The sequence below is a fragment of the Charadrius vociferus genome, unplaced genomic scaffold (assembly GCF_000708025.1).
Source record: "Charadrius vociferus isolate BGI_N301 unplaced genomic scaffold, ASM70802v2 scaffold325, whole genome shotgun sequence".
In the NCBI taxonomy this organism is placed as follows: Eukaryota; Metazoa; Chordata; class Aves; order Charadriiformes; family Charadriidae; genus Charadrius; species Charadrius vociferus.
This window is the reverse complement of record NW_009648526.1, coordinates 6,010,134-6,027,399: the sequence shown is the minus strand read 5'-3', so window position 1 is coordinate 6,027,399 and position 17,266 is coordinate 6,010,134.

The following is a 17,266-nucleotide window of genomic DNA, read 5'->3' as shown; positions in this document are numbered from 1 at the left end:
ACCAACAGGCCTCATGTTTCTCTTTCTCTTAGAATTTCACAATGCATTTATATATAACAACTTAACAGCCCTTCCTCAAAGACTGATAAGAAGAGATAACGGAACATTAAGAAAATTTCCATCCTTGATCATATCGTCCTGCGCTGGTAAGTTGTTGACATTGCGGTGTGCTGTGCTGTGAAATTTTTGACTCATTGGAAATGTGGCTTGAGTCATAAACTCCTATATTCTGTTGCTTGCTGTGTTTTGGGGCGTGTTTTTTTATTTTTTTTTTTTGTGTAGTAGGTCTTCCTCCAGAGAGGAAAGCTGAAAAAGCAGTTCTGAGGAACAGATAGAGTATGTTGCAATTCCAGTTGTTGTGCAATAAAAAGAGGAAGAACTAGCATAGAAGGTAGGAACCTTGGCTGGTGTTTTGGTGTGTGATTCGGGAGGTATGGTGAAAGTGGGAGTCTGTGCTCTGCTGCTGGGAGTTTGTTGATTTTGCTTCAACCCACTTAGTCAATACCTAGCTCATGCTATTAAGAAAGATGATTTTGAGAGCTTCACAGGTGCATCAGTGAATATTTACAATTAAAACTCTTTCAGAAATATCTGAATTCTGAGTTGAAGTAAGATAAAAACTGACAATTTTGATCTTAAACATAACAGTTCAGATTTTTAATGCATGAAACCATACCGTACGTCTGCTGTGGCACCACAGACTGAGAAAAATGATCATCAGAAAAATCTTTGCTGCACTGAAGTTATCATTGATAGAGACGTAATCAAGGTCAAGATACCACAATGTGTGGGAGGAAGCTGGGTGTGAATTAGCAGCTTCGTCTAAGGCTTTATATCTCAGCTCGCTTCCAAGTTGTCTTTCTTCCTCTGTCTCTTAGTGACTGTGAAAGAGCCATGAGAAATTGTATCATATATAGAATTTCCCCATTATATGAGATCTCGAGATCTTTTTGAAGATAAGTTCAAATAGATTTAAGCTGATTCAGAAAAGAGGCGATTTAAGAATTCTTTACTTTTTCAAGTGGTTCACTTAATTTCATGTACTCTAGGAGGAGGTGAGAGATTGCTCCTGGTGGAGGCTCCTGGCAGGCTGTATAAGCCATTGTTACGTGAAGGAAGTTCAGACATGGTCGAGCCAGGATTGTTCTGTGTGAAGAAGTTGGGTGTAACTTGAAGGCAGCAGCAAGTTCTCTTCTCCTTTCTTGCCTCTCCCCTCCCACCTCTGCTTTCTGGTGTGTTCTTTCACATTGTTAGAAAGCCATGAAAATGCCATTGGTATTCGTAAGATACAAATTGCACTGTCTCCGTGAGGCTGGATTTGCATATCGGCACATAGGTAATTTAATTTGTCTGTTACATCTTGATCTTGTTCCTCTCTGAAGTAAGACCTCTCTGTTGTCTGTCGATTTGCCTTCTGCATCCCATCTATTCCTGTGTGTGATAAATGCGGACTGTTGTTTCCTCGGTGCCCATGTGCAGACCTCTGCTGTTCAGAAAGTCAGAGTCTGTGACCCACACCCTAGAACAAAATTTGGGTGCGCTCCCTATTTTGTTATTGACCGCTCTGGCGTGAAGTCATTCCTTAGGGAGCGTGCTGCTTGCTAGAGAGTAAGGTTTGAAAAACTCAATACAGTCATTTCAACTTCAGAAGTAGGGTGTCACATTTCCTACTCTCAGACTTACCTGTGCAGTCTACTGTGGATATTCTGAGCTTCTCTTTAACCTGTTCGGGCTGTGACTTTGTTTTCTTTGTTTCTTTCCTTGGCCTAGTCTAGCCTTTTGCCATAGCCCATTTCCTTAAATAAAGCACTTGCGTTGTTAGCAGAAAGAGGTGCTGACTTTCCAGACAGGTGCCATACCTGGCAAATTCAACCGCTTTCTCTCTCAAAGTGCAATTTTCTTCATTGCTTATTGCTGAAAGATGATGCAGCTGGCCCCAGATTCCTCTGCTGTAGCTCTCAAGCAGAGCATGGAGTACCACCATCTCAGAGTCCCTCTTAGGTGGCTGCCCTGGTCCCTGGCGCAGTTGCAGCAGAGAAACCTTGCTCTAAAGCAGAGCCAAACACCAGCGCTAGCACCTGAAACAGAACACCATGTACAGGAGGGACTGGGTTGCATGGTGTGATTCAATAATGTCTTGCTCCCTCACACTCAACATTTGTATCCTCACTCTGACAATCACTGATACTTTTTGAAGAGGATATTTAAAACACTTGAGGATAGCTCAAAACTTTACTTCTAGCAGCATTATCCCAGAGAAGAGAAAGCACGTTTTCTTATGATTGTGAAGTATAGTGGTGGCCTCTCTGGAGTTTGAGTAAAAAGGAGTTATTAAAGGAGCTCAGCATTTTTTTTTCTCCAAATAAACGGTGTTTATTTTGCTACTGCTCTCTCTGCTTTGTAACCTTGTAGGATCCAGTGGTGTACCATTTTGATGACAATACATTTGCATTTTTGGTGAGTTCACTGGTCAGACCTCCCTGGATCAGGGGCTTGGCATGGGCAGCTGCACCAAAGGTGTCCTGTTAGCATAGAGGGAGCTGCAAGCCAGAAATTGGGCTGCTGTTTCTTGTTATGCCTAGAGCAAGGGTCAGGAGCGGATCTTATTAGGAGCACTTTCAAGAGAGACTCGGCAACTCCAGCAAGACCCCAACCAGGACACCAGGAGAGCATCTGATGTGTGTGCTTGGGAAGAAGGGCAAAAGCAGTCGGTCTCCATTAATTCAGATGTTTCTGAGTTGTTAGACAGGTACTTACCTTTTTCTGCAGCCTTTTCAAAGCCTGATACTGCTTTTTTTTTTTTTTCCCCGTTTGTTTATTGCATAACTCCAATAGAAAGGAATTCCTAAGGCATGAATGCTAAAGAGGAAGGAAAGAATAAGTGGTGCCAGTTAAATTTTCATGTATTTATGCCTTATTATGGCCTGACAGTCAGAAATAATAATCTTTTCCTTTTATCCTGATTTTCTCTTTTGACTGTGTATTAAAAAACCACCAGCAGTAACAAAGTGTAAAAGATTGAATTAAATCCTAGTTAGAATGACTTCACCTTAAATAGTGGAATATCTTAGATCTTTCTCTTCCTTTTTTCTTTCTCTCTGTCTAGTCTACAGAGACTTGGCAGTCTCAGATACCCTTGGGTGTTCAAAGGTAGATCAGTCTGCGGCAGGGCTGCCTTTGATGTTTGCACCTACAAAAATGTCACATCACAACCTGCTCTGTTATTTCACATTGAATGTGAAAGATTCACTAAAAGGTTAATTTCAAGTCTTGTTGAATTTTATACCATTAAATTCAATGCCTTTTCAAGGATGCACCTAGAATGGTTTCAGAAGGATGAGACAAGGGGATGGTTCTAAGTTGCGGCTGCAGCTACACAAGCGCCTGATAACCGTGCACGTGGGGTGCTTGTGGGTGCATAACCCCTCCGTGTGAGACCGTTTCACCCTCCGCTCCCTATGGAGAAAGAAGGTCAGGAATTGCTATAGATACTTGAAATAGTGCTACGTCTACCAATAATACCTTTACCAATTTTTGCATGAGGCCCTAATTTGCTCTGCGTTCAGTCTTGTCAAAGAAAAATCTAAAGGGAGAGAAACGCTTCTGTATAAATCTTTTGTGGGAGATTTTGTAAGGGTAATTTTGAATATCTGTTCTGATTTCTGGGTTTTAGGGTTGATTTCTGCAGTGATTTGTCGAGTGATTACAAATGCCTGGGTAAACGTTGTTTTTCTTGGTTCTTCCCCTCCCTTTCAAAATTTGTGTTTTGAAGAAATGCTGTATGTTTGCAGTAAACAGGGGCTTTAATTTCTGTGTGGATGCAATAGATTTCACTGGGGAATGCTAAATGTACTGGCTTTCAAACATGGTTCAAGTTGGAGAAAAATACTTATTTATCAGTCATACCACAAATAGTGCATTTGAAAGATTTCTGAAGGGACAAATGCTGAGAGAATAGGAGATATGGGTTATATTTTAAATTGTTGGGTTTAAAAAAAAAAACAAACAACAAAAACACCAGTTGCCAAGTAAGTAATTATATTTTGTTTTCTCTTAGTACAATGAAATCTTCAGACTCAGCGAGGGCACTTAGCAAAGAAGGCGACCTTTCCCCCCCAGCCTTCTTCTCCTAGCGTAACTTGGATATGTCATTTAATTGGTTACAGAGCCCTATGGCCCCCACCTTCCCCCCAAATCACTTTTCCAAGTGAGCAGTGAGAAGCCAGGTAACTCGCTCTAGTGTCCTCACATTTGTGGCGTAGCGGAGGCTGGGATTACATGCTTTGTCAAGCTGTGTTCTTAAGGATGTGCCACATTTCCTACTGTTTCAACACAGGAAATGTCTCTGTCACCAGGCAGCTCTGCTTTTCTGTGCATCCCCTAATTGTGTGCGAACTGAAGGTGCAGCTGGAGAGCGCTTCATATCTAATTGGTGTGTGAAAGCTGAGGGGAGAAAAAACAATTAGGAAGTCATGGTCAACTTCAAGAAGGGCTGTAATGAGGCGGAACTGAAATTAAAAATTGGATTGCTACTGAGCTGAAGTGAAAAGGATGTATGGAGGAAAGCTGTAAACAGCAGAGCATCTCAGGCTCCAAAGTTCCACTTTCTGAAGTGACTTCGGAGTCTCCAAGTCCCTGGGAGGAGTGAGGATGTAGGGACCCAAGTGCCTCAGGCATACATGATGGGGAACGTAGCTTCCCGAGCCACTGGGCATTTTTACGAAAAGTCTGTGGGTTACTGTGGCTGAATTCAGTGTGTTATAGTGTGTCTCTGATTTTGGTCATCCCCCTCTTAATCGATTACAGGCTACTGATAGCACTGGAACAAGGAGTAACTGCTCCGTTCAGCGTTCAGCTGCCTGGTTTTGCCTTCACTTACCAGCAAATAAAGAGGTGGAGGTACTAGGCATACTCTTGAGTGCTACTTTAAATCCACCTAGTCGGGAGTTTGAAGAAATTCAACAAAGGAGTTCATTTTACTGTTCAAACTGTAACAGTTGCTGTGTACACTAAGTGATAATGAGGCCATTTTAAAATCCTTTTCTTGTCACTTCTAATAATTGGATGTGAGTTTTGTAAGAGTGTATTAAAATGTGTATCGGAACAGTTCATTGCCGTTTTACTGCTTGGCTGAAGGGTAATAAACTCTGGCAAGTACTAATTCTTAGAAGTCATGGTCCAACCTGTCACTTTTATTGTGGCGTATGTGGTACTGGCTGATTTTTATCAGTGTTTTAACACTAATTGTACCAATATAAACGTTAGGTCATAGCTGTGCAAACAGAAAGGTAGTGTGCGTGATGAGCCTCTGTATTAGGAGAACTTGCAGGTTGCTCAGTAAAGTGCTTACCTGAGAAGCAGCGATGTGCTGTCAACAGGGAGAAGATGCAGTCCTGTCGGCCTGGTGCCAGTAGGAGCTGCAGGAGGTTTTCAGAACATACCAAGAGGAAAAATAAGACTAAGAGCATACCTAGAGCAATTCTGAGCAACTGGAAGGCAAGAAGTGCCTGATGTGTACTAGCCGGGTAGGGATTTTGTTCTTGGTTTGTTTATTTTTCTTTCCCCATTATCTTGATGTCGGAGACCACTCCATCCTGTCATTTTGCCAGACATTTACTTATTAAGGCGTTGTGTCAACGTTTGCATAGGGGAACTCGCGTGCTGCTGGGAGAAGGAGGGAACTAATGAATTAAAATTCTTATTTGGGAAGCAGGTGGGCAGCCTGCGCAGAGGGTGGCCTAGCTAGCAGGTGCGATACCACTGGAATACTCTCCTTTCAATTAATTAGATTTTAAGTGGTCACCAGCTCTATTTCTTCAGACTTCTGTGACCTTAGTCTCCTTCCCTGAGAAGCTCTGGCCTCTTGCTTGAACTATGAAAAAGAGTGGTTTGGGCAGTCCTCGGGTTTCTGTTCCCATGGCAGGCTGTGTCCTGGGCTGAAGAACTACTGTGTTCCACAGCAATTTGTAATTTAAATGTGCAATTACAGATTTCGTCAGATTTTGTATGTTCATTTTTCCACATGTGTTCCTAATAGGGGTTGAGGATCTCTTTGGACAAAAGGAACTACTGAATATATTGATATTTTCTTAAGAATGATGGTGGTTTTGACGGGCACGGCCCCCCAGCTTGGGGGATTTTTTTTATCTTGTGTAGAAGACAGAAACTCTGCAGCATGTAAGGACACTAAACCAAGTCATAAATAGTTGATGGGGTAATACCACCTTCTCAAGTAGTTGGCAACACTGCCCTGGTGATGTTAGCTTGATCCTGCCTTGCTCTTGTTTGTCTGATTGCTGTTTGCCCTGTGCATCTGTCTTGACATTCCCCCCACACCCCCAATTTCTGTGAAGCTCTGCAGAGGCTGGAGGAGAGGGGCTGCTCTTTTTACCTTTTTGCTGCTTGCCGTTTAGTGAATTATCTAAATGGCTGTGTAGCAGGTCAAGGAACGCTTCGAGCATTGACTTTGCTGCGGCCTATCTATTCAGGCTTTCCCTCCTCTTCCTTTTCCTTTTCCTTTTCCTTCCTCCTGCTCTGGGCTGAGAACAGTACATTACAAATATCACTAGGTGGCATAGCCACCCTGGTGTACTACCCAGGTTAAACCACATTTGTAGCAACTGAGGTTTTGATTATAGTTTGAAATGATTCCTGTCCAAAAGACATGATGTCCTGGTCTTTTATAGCACAATCTTAACACTTAATCGCTGGACTCGGGCAGAAGGCAGATAGGTGTGTATGCTCTGGCTTATGCAAGTTAGAGCTGTCCTGGGAAACCTGCCCTGCTTCTGTTAAGGCAGTACAGGCAAAAACCTAAAGATTTTGCTTACGTGGGGAAAAAAAAAATTGGAAATGACGGTTCCAAAAGCTTCTTGAAATGCTGTTTTACCAGACTTTAATCTTCCAGTCGAGTTACCGAGCTCCTGTGAAGGTCTGTTTCAGCCTTTTGGAGTTTATTCCAGGAAACACAATATATAATCCCAAGTTTAAATAAAGCACTTTATAGTAGGTGCTTGTGTTTTAAGCACATGCTTAAGTGTTTTCACTAGAGAAATGAAGAATAGTGATATAAAGCTTGGGCTTGAAGCTGACTATCGGTTGTTCAGCTGGGACTTCTCTGAGTATTTATTTATGAAACTAGTTTGGGGAACTGCATTTAAAAGGTATATGATGGTTTCTGTATTCATTTCTTATTTGGTAGAAATCAAAGTGTAGGATGGACTGTGTGAGAAAGGGAGGTGGATCTAAGTCAAGTTTACTTTGAGGTGGTTTTTTTTTTAATTGTAGAGTGTCTTTAGTCCTGAGGACTCAGAAAATTCTCAGCAATTCATGATTGTCTATTTTTAAAATAAACCCAATGAACTGTGGTGTGTTGGTTCAATTCTCTAAATTTCCAAGCGTGCTGATTTGTCAGCGGTGATTTTTTGAGTGGTAGGGATGTGTCTAAGAATGGAATCTCAGTTTAAGTTTACAATAAGAGGTTATGATTTAGAAGTTATGATTTAAAAGAACAACTGTTATGTGCTTAAATATGTTGTGTATGTGTTGTATTCATACTTAGCTACCTCAGTTGGGTGTTTGTGAGTGCAGTGACACTTAGTTATTTAAAAGAGGGATGCTGTTTGAAAATAAAGCATGGTTTCAACTTCATTTGTAAGGAAAGATGCTATGAGAGTGTGTGGTGGTGGTATTATTATTATTGTATTAATGTAGCTTGAAACTCATTCTGATTACCTATCAAAAGCAAAATAAAAGTCTCTTCCAGGATCCCTCATCAAAATACTCCTAGAAAATCAGAATACTCTGGTAAAATAGACCTCAGAGCTGTGAATTAAACATAGGGGATTGGGAATGTCTTGCCTATCATAGGAAATGAAGATTTTTTCCAAGGGCCCCCAATTGTCAGAATAATTGCATAAATACCAGATTTATTTCCACTGTGAAGAAAACACTTCATTGTAACAGGAGCATTTATGCTGAGACAGTGAACAAGGGCGGTGATGCTAGAATAGATTTAGGGATCCTACTGTATACATCCCCTTAGAATGTGCCACGTGGAGATCAAGTGTAAGTATTTAAGATGGACGCATTTGCTCTGGGTTCCGTCCTGTCCCTGGCTCTATAATAAATATTGCAAGAAAGCACCAGGATCTTGGGTCCTTGCTTAAAATAATGCTATAGGCTTCCCACACAGGAGAGAGTTAGTTGTTGAAGGGGATTTTTATGGCTCACACTGGGACTGACGTCAGGCTCGCCCACAGCCTGGGACTGGAGAAATTCTGAAGCCGTGCAGACGAGCAGTTCCTTCCTCTCGGGCAGAATAATCACAAGCAGGTTTGGCTCCCTGGCTGTGATGCACTGGAGATTTTTGCAGGCAGAGAAGGAGCTTTTCTAAGAACACTGTGTGAAAATAAAAGCATCCTTAGTGGAAAACATAGTTTGTCCCTGTGCATGTCCCCTGTCTGTTATTTCTTGTTTTGGTCTTTTTTTTGAGATGTCTTGAAAGAGATGGTTTTATCTTTATGATCTGTCCATTTCCTTCTTCCTTATCATTTCTGGCATGATTTTACTTCTAGTTATGTGTTCTGGTGAGTACGTGCATGTAACTATGTTGATCTGTACTAATTCTCTGTGTTCGTGTGCCTTATTTCTTTGCTATGTTTCCCCTTTTGATTAGATACACAGAGCAACTTGGCCAAAAGGATGCCACAGGTCAGTGGGAAAATGTAGATGAACTCTCCAGGTTATTTTTTTCTTCCGTGCCCATTAAAAAATGGAAAGTTACAGTCCCTGAGATGCTTGGTCTGAAGCGTTCTTGAAATGAGAAGTCAAGAAAGACAATCTAGAGAATATATTTTCCGGATTTTATTAGACAGCCTAAAGTTAAGCCCTCTTAGCGTTAATCCTGCTGGGAAGAGAAGTGTTTGCTTTAGAATGGTTTCATCTTGACAGTGAATGTGATGTGAAGAAGACAAGCAACACCAAGCCCAGCCAGACATTCTCTCTTTCATTGGTGCAGCATGGAGGAGGTGAGGACAACACTGAGGGCAAGCTTTCTTCTTTTCCTTCTTGCAGTGGAGAGGTCAGGTTTACGTACACCATCTGCTCCTGCTTTATGCATTAAAAATTTCCGTGTAGCACATAGCAAAACCCAGCTATGAGGAGTTCTTAGAGTGAAAAGTTTGCATGGGTGGTGCCAGGAATTGTTCTCACTTGGGATGCAGAATTGCTCACACAAGCAACTTCATAAATTCAGTGTTGGTACCTGTGCTGAATTTGGTTGTTCTTGCTTTGACTTCCCCGAGGTTTAAGTTCAGCTAAGTCTGATTCCGATGGGAAGGACACCAACTAACTGTCATAGCAATCACCTCCCCATGTATCCCTCCAGATTCTACTTCTGTAAAAAGTTTTCAACAGCTGAGTGCGTGAGGACTTAAGTCCTATAGCTCGGAGTCGTAAAGCAGATTTTACCTTTACTTTTTCCTTTGCTTTTATGTGGGTATCACTATCGTGTCTTGGCCTGCCAGAATCAGTTCTCTTGATGGTGTTGTGCAGCCACTAAAAAAATCAGTTTTGAGCAAAACCAGTAGAATTTGAACCAGTTACAGTTTGATTGGGCGATACTGTAAGTTAACATCATAGCATATGACAAATAGAATCTGAAGCTAAACTATTCTAAACTATCTCTGTGAAAGCAGATGTGAGGTAAACATTGTACACATTGCCCCTTTTATTTAAGGCAAGTACCTTGAATGTCCCCTAATTTGCTACCTGTCTTCCTGGGTACTCTGACAAGTCCTTTCCATTCCTAGGCCTGCAGGACAACTTGGAGTTTTGAATTTCAGAGATGTCTTCATGCAGTTTTCTGAGCTGAAAAATACTGTGTGTTTATGTGGAGTGTTGTGGACATTTAACTGGAGGCTTGTTCTGGAAAACTGACTTGTCTGTGCCGACATCAGCTTTGCTGTCGTGCTAGGGAGATAAGAAGGACTAGGAGAACATGTAGTGCTTTGGGAGACTCTCTTTGCTTTGGGTGTGCTGCTCTTTTTATGTTGTTCATCAACCAGGATGCTGGGCCACTCATCCCTTGTCCTGGACCTGCGCTATGTCAGCTGGACAACAGGGTGCGCTCACAGCGGTGAAGGTCCTCTGCCCCTCGTCAGCGGGAAACCCCACGACTGTGGTTAGCCCTCTCAAACAGATGTGAATAACATTCATGTTGAAATTAAGGTAGAGGTTGATGCAAAAGGTCAGTATGTGATTGCCAACACCAGAAAAGCTGTTCCAGCTTGCACTTTACAAACTTCAGCTGGTAATTATATGTATAATCCCTAAAAGCTTTTGGGTCTTACTAAATGTGTTTCTTATGCTTGGATTTTGTTATTTATTTGCTTCCTATTCCACCTCTTGAGAAAAATGTGGTATTAGACTACACAATGATGAGAAAGAATCTGCTCGAGACCAAACAAAATAAAATGGCCGAATGTTGGAGGAGCATCAGTGGACATTTAGTGTCCTAGATATCAAAGTCGATCACTACTGATGGTGGAAATTTCAACATAAGTAAAGACAGACTTAATTAATGCTGGTGGTTCCAGAACTACGCAAGTGAACATGAGTGCATCCATATGGTCTTTCCAAAGTGAAGCCCTTCTGCAGGGTATCTTTAAAACCATTCAGGCAAAATCCCCTTTAATAGGGAGCAAGGCCCTAGGGCACTGAAAAGAGAAGCTCTTTCAGGAGAAATTCTCTAAGTTGGCTATAGAAGGATAACATACAGCAGGACAGGCACAGGAAGAAATGCTGCAGCAACAGCTGCATTATGTGGTTCTAGCACCCATTATGGAGCTATCATTGTGCCTTCCCAGTCCCTGAGAGATACAAATTATTATCCTACGCATTCTTTTGTCAGAAAAACAAGTTCTGGGAAATAGGTGCTTTGAGACTGCTGCCAACACCTTTCCTCCCCCCCCCATTTTACAAACGACTGCAAAGCTTTGAAGCTTCTGTTGTATCCATAGCACGCTTGATTTTTGTCAGAAACAGTCTGAAAATGGTCAGCTCTGCCCAGAAGACAGAAAATAAAGGAACACTCAGAAAGAGTTCTAGAAAGTTTTTGTTATACTGTAGATTGGTTTCATACTATAAAATTAGTTCCAAAGGGCAGGAGTGCTCTTGATGACAGCAGTGTTACCATGTAAAAGTTGGATCGTGATTTTACAACCTGTGTTTGCTGTAGTCCAGGAGAAAACTCATTAATTTAGTTGTATACACATAGTAAATTAGTAAGGATTTCTGCATCTAAGTGATTAATCAATGAAAAGCCAGAGAATTCAGGGACAGGTTTGTTTGTCAGCTGCTGGTTTTGCTCAGTCTTGTGTTGGTGGTTTTAATTCTCTGTGTTGCAGTTCTATTGCTTGTAGCATGAGGATAATGCTTGCCCAGCTTTATAATGTGTTTGAAGACATGCTCTGAAAAAGTGGGTTCATAAATATATAATGTTTAAAAAAAACCCAAACCAAACAACTAGAAAACACGAATCCTGAGCATAAGTGAAATGAGAAAAATGAAGGTGAAATTTGAGATTAATCCCAGAGAGGGGAATGGTGACTGTTTAAGGAGGTGTATTTTTAATATGGTTTAATATGGTTTAAGGGGAAAATGAAAAGTAACAATTACTTGAGGTGTAAAACCAGGAATCACCTGTGAGATGTCCCAGCATTGAAGTCTGTTTGGTGAAAAGCAATCTGACACACAGTCCTTCCTCTTCCCAGTTCTTGTATTTCAGCTAGGAGGAAGACCTCTGTGGCTGAAGGCCTCCAGGAAAGTATGTAACCAAAACTGTGAAAGTGATTATGGGGGAAGCAAAAATCAGCAGCTTCTTGCTGGGAAAGTAAGTGTGTTTATCCTAGACGAGGCAGACTGCCGGGTACAGGTCAAAGTGCTAGATAAGATGCAGAACCAAAAAATGGAACTCGGAGCTTGTGGAAGTTATTGACAAAGCGCTCGTTGCTTTGATGTGGCTGGAATTTCATTTACAATATATTATGGTTTAGAGGTTTCCTCAATGCTAGTGACTTACCACCTTCTTAGGGATTTCTTTAGCTCTATTTGTTTAGAATTTTTTAGCTTTTTTTCCTCCTGGTGTAACTGATTCTGAGCAGGCGTGGGGAGAACGCTGGTACAGCGCGTTCTGTACAGTTGCAGGCGGCTGAGCTGACAGGGACTCTGTTTTCTGACTTGTGAAAAACACTTGGTCACTATTAAGAGACTGCTTCTGTGATTTTTTTTTTGTTTGTTTGTTTGTTTATAGAAATCAAAAAATTTTTGAGCTATTCCAGCAACTTCAGTGCGTGCACACACTGGCTTATCATCCTGAGCGTTGTTACGTAAATAGAGAAGGCCATATGTTAATGATGCCGTGAGCAGATGCTTGCAGGATTTAGACACAGGCCTTTTGAATGTTCTCATCCAGGTTAAATGAAATAAGATGCCACGTTACCATTCGCAGTGTGAGATATGAGTGCGATGGTTGTCTATAGTGAACAATGTAAGGAGACAACGGGAATGGCTAGGAAGGGGAGATGTAGGATACGAATTTGTGGTGACGTATCTGTAAGCAGAGAGAGAGCAGGATGGATGGAAATGGTGTTATGAAAGTCATAGAGCTGGTGGATAAATTTATGTTGTGAATGAATGACAGGTCCTGTGTAAGTCTGTGGAAAGATGGGAGATTTTCAAACGAATACAAATGGGTGTTGAAAAAGGAAGAAGCATGAGTGAAAAACAAACTTGGGAGCTAAAGGAAGGACGTTATTGAAGGAAAAGGAGTGTGCTTGGCTAGACTGAAGACAGCTGACAGGTTGAAAACAGTAACTGCAAAGTATTGAGTCTGAATTATGGGTCAGTCTGCACTGGTACCAGACTTGGTCCATGTGAGAGAGAGAATTCCTTTTACAGTTTCTGTACTGCTTGTGGACAAGGGTTCTTGGCAGTAAAACATCTGTGAGCTTAGAGAGGACATGAAGGTGATGATAGTGAGTTAGGTCAAGGGGAAAAGATTAAGGCTTGAGTTGTCTTGGTACAGGGTCAAAAGAGAAGATGAGATGAAAGTGTAGGAGTAGGCAGGAAGGAAAGATAGTGGGCACTAGAAAGATAAAATGATCAAGTATTGCTATGGGGAAAATGGAAGTATTGGAGGAAGAAAAAAAGTTTTAACGTGTCCTTTATCTTTGGTAGAAAAGGAGGGTGACATTATGGATGTGTCAAATTGAAAGGAAGGGAAAGATTGTTACGCTTGCCAGTGTTCTTTGAAGAAATCATTAAAATCCTGTGCAGAAAAACAATGGAGATGGACAGATAAGAGTCAAATGCAGTTAAAAGACAACCATGATGGTGATGCAGGATTCAGGGAAAGCAGAGAAGTAATTGTTTTGCAGGGAGGCTAGCCAAACAAAAGGAGTGTTTATACTGGAAGAGGTCAGCTTCGGGGTTTTTTTTTACCATTCCATCTGCATTATAGTAGCAGAAGGGCATGGTGTGAAAGAGAGGGTGAGCCAGATCTGAGACTGAATCATCTCTGACTTTTCTGGTCTTGCATTACAGTGACTCACTGATATCAGTAAAAATTGAGGAAAGATAGGAAATGGAGGTCTGAGATCAAAAAAGACTTTTAGTGCTGCTACAGCTTCTACTCATTTGGCCTGTCACCATGACAAAACTATTGCATGTGAGAGGAAGGTTCAAACAAACCTAAAGAACCTTTGTTGATCTCTTTAAAAAAAAAACAACAAAGAAACCAACAAAACGAACAAACCAACAACAAAAAAACCAAACCCCAAAACTCAAAACCAAAACAACCACAAAGAAACCCCCCAAAAACCCAAGAAGAAACCTACCCACCCCCCCCCACCAACAAAAAACCTGAGCCTATAAACTGAAACTACAGGTTGTCTGTGGTGAGGAGGTTGCCGTAGCTGTGTTGGCCACATAGCGTGATTGCTGTTGTGAGTGGTAAAACCTTTCCAGCTGCTCTAGCAGTCCTGGCTCCTACAGACTGCTGAACACATGTAATTTCTGAAGTCCTAAGGTTATGGCAGCTGGTCAGATGACTATGACTTCTGTTCACAGGTGTTAGTTGCTGCACATTTATCCCAATTTCTGTCTGTGATGCGCATATGCACCAGTGTGAATTTGGGTGTCTCCTGGGAGCCTGGCATTGCCAGAAACTTGGTGTAGAAATTGTTCCTAAATGTCAAAACAGTCTCTCTTGACCCGACTGTTCCACGGAGGCAGTGTGGTGGAAGTGTGGCCGATGGAGCCAATGACAGACTGGCTAGTGATGGCTGATGACAGTGATTGACTGAGAGAAACGTTTTTGTCCTCACTTGGTTACACTCAGGCGCAAGCGGTTGTGGCTGTTGGGCATTACGGTCAGTATGCACTTCCTGGGCTGCTGTCGAGATGTTACCAACAATCCAAGGTGAAAAATACAGTTGTTGTTTCTAAAGTAATTTTTGCTTTCCATGTAAGTTTGGCCAAGCTTGGCTTTTAATTAAAAGCTCTGTTGTAATAAGATGGAAAGGTCTAATTGAAGTGCAAAAGGAAGTAGTATGTTAAGTCTTGTATGGCTGGCCACGTGCTAATTGATACAAAGTGTTCAGAACAAAGAAGTGTTTTTCATATATGTCTAAAATACCTCTCAGCTGATTCAGAAAATGTCAGAAGTACCAAACGAAGCAATCTTCTTACACTAAATAATTCTTTCCAAGGCAGAAGAGGAGTAGGTGGATTTACGAGCTGAACAGAGGTGGTTCTGAAATTCTGTGTGAAAAAGACCTCTTCTGCTTATCTTTGAATTCCCCAGATGAGCTCTTTGGACCAAAAGTAGACTCAAACTCATAGCTTAACAAATTTAGTGTTGTGTTTGGGTGCTTAATGGGATGTTTCTTACAGAGGCCACTAGGTTACATTGCTTCAGTGGTTTCTTTTTCCTGACAGCATAGCAAGTAGCCTACCGTAGGCAACAACAGAGAAAAACTCACTTTATTTACCATTTTGGATGCTTAACTTGTTGACTGCATTGCAGCTGGTCTAAATTCAGAGCTACAAAAGAAGTAGGCCTTGAGTGAGTAAAGAAGCCCTTGAAAAGCTAAAAAAACGTAAGATTTGTGAGACACCAGGTCCTCATAAAACTTGTAGCCCTGGTTTTCATCACTGTTAAGACCGTTTCCTTTCCTGCTTAGAAATAAGCATGTGAAGTGAGCTCTCCTCCTTCACTGCCAAGCAACTGCTACTGGTGGCTTCTGAATACGCTTTCTAGAGTCGGTGTCCACTGGTAATATAGACATTCGTGTAGCTCTGCTTGATTGCAGCACTGATTTACAGCCCACAATGATTTTAAGTTGGGGCTGGCTGTATTTACCTTTAAAGATGTGTCCCGAGTCCTAGTTTGAAACTTAGCTTTGATGTGAGACTTGAGGTTTAGCATCTGGATATGAATTTACATTTTATGAATATTTGCTATTGCAGTGAGTTAAAAACCTCAATGGGGAGGACACCTAGCACTTTCAGGTTAGAAACCTAGGGCTGGGACCATCCTTTTTTTTTTTTTTTTTCCCCCGAGCCTCCTGGTAGCCCACATTACCGTTTAGTTGTCATTTACTGCTCGCTGGGTCTGTTGGTTTCTCAGCTTAGAAACAGCTGCCATGTGATGTGAATGATATTTTAAAGTCCTGTGTTTGAGTTCTTGTGCTAGCAATGTGCAGAGAATTGGCAAGCTCTCGGAAACAAAATGGCATGCTTTATTTTGTCACTAGAAGTATGTTCAATCTGCTATTTGATTCTCTGTAGCATTTTGATTAAGAGCTCCAGTGAAGTTATGTGAAAAGTGAAAATCCTCTTTATTCTTTCTCTCCAAGAAAATGAGACACACAACATTGTCAAAATATTTGCCTAATCTTGCAGATTTGGATACTTGTTGTAGTTCTTCTGACAGACCAAAACAATGGTCATTAAACGAGAAGCAGATGCAATAAGTATGCAAGTGAGCTTACTTGGATAGACTGAGGGGGAAGTGGGGGAAGCTGCCAACAGTGCTCACTCAGCACTGGAGGAAAAAAAGAAAAAGAAAATCTTTCCTTGCTATTGTACCCCATAAATAATCATTTTCCTTTAGTAATCTAGGCATTGCACTTTTCTGCACTGGTGTTTTCACATGTTCTGGTGCAATATTGACTTCAAATCCGGATGCTCCTTTTGGCTTACTTGAATTTCTTCCTTGCCAGGAAAGGAAAATGCCAAAGAAATGCCGTAGCTTGGTATTTTGTGTGTTTTGGTTGCTTGGTGTGAGGGTTTTTTGTTGGGTTTGTTTTTTTCTTTTTTCTTTCTTTCCTGGTTTCACTCACTGCAGCACTGTTATTTTAGGACTAAAGGACATTGTCCAGGAAGAACCTGGTTATGCTAAGTTATGTTCACAGCTTTGTGTGATTGGGAGGACAGAAACTGCTCAAAATAAAACCCTGAGTCTGACCTTGGAGCTGTTAAATTTTTTATCTCAATGTGGAGTGTGTTTCTTGAGCACTTGGCTAGTAAAGGTCTATTTTGTGGTTGCAGGGCTGCTATATGGACTCATTAAGGCATTGGTCCAAAATCTGCCTTAAATTGGATAATGGATAGAATTAGAGCTTTCCAGCTTCACTATTGTTCCGGTTATTTACTCAAACCGTAAGAATTAAAGATCTGCCTTGAAGAAAGAGAGCTGGTTTATTATTCAGGGTCTTCCTTCAGTGATCTGTGTACATTCAAGATCATCTATGTGATTGCCCTTAGTGTTCGTGTTTTCTTATGTGTCCTTAAGTTACTCATAAGCTATAGGTATTAGCTGCTCTGTGGTAATTCTTGGTCCTCGAGTTAAAAAGGAAAACCAAACATTGGCAATATGGTTGTGGAACACTTTGCAATCCAAATTCTGGGTCTCCCTCCCAGTCCTTGCATCTCCTCTAGGACTGTGCATAAACGTGCACGGGATAGGGATATCAAGGTCAAAACAATGTATTAGAAAAATAAATGTAATAGGCTGCCTCTAAGCCAAGGATAGAATAGTGGTGCAATATATTGCCATACGGAAGTTCCTCATTTCTAGAGGAAAGACGCTGCGGTGTGATGCCTGCAGATCAGCCCAGATTGACTTGGTTTGCAAAAACCTGTTCTGGGTCAGATGTCTCCCAGTTCTATGCCAGTCCATCAGTGTACAGTAAGTTGGATC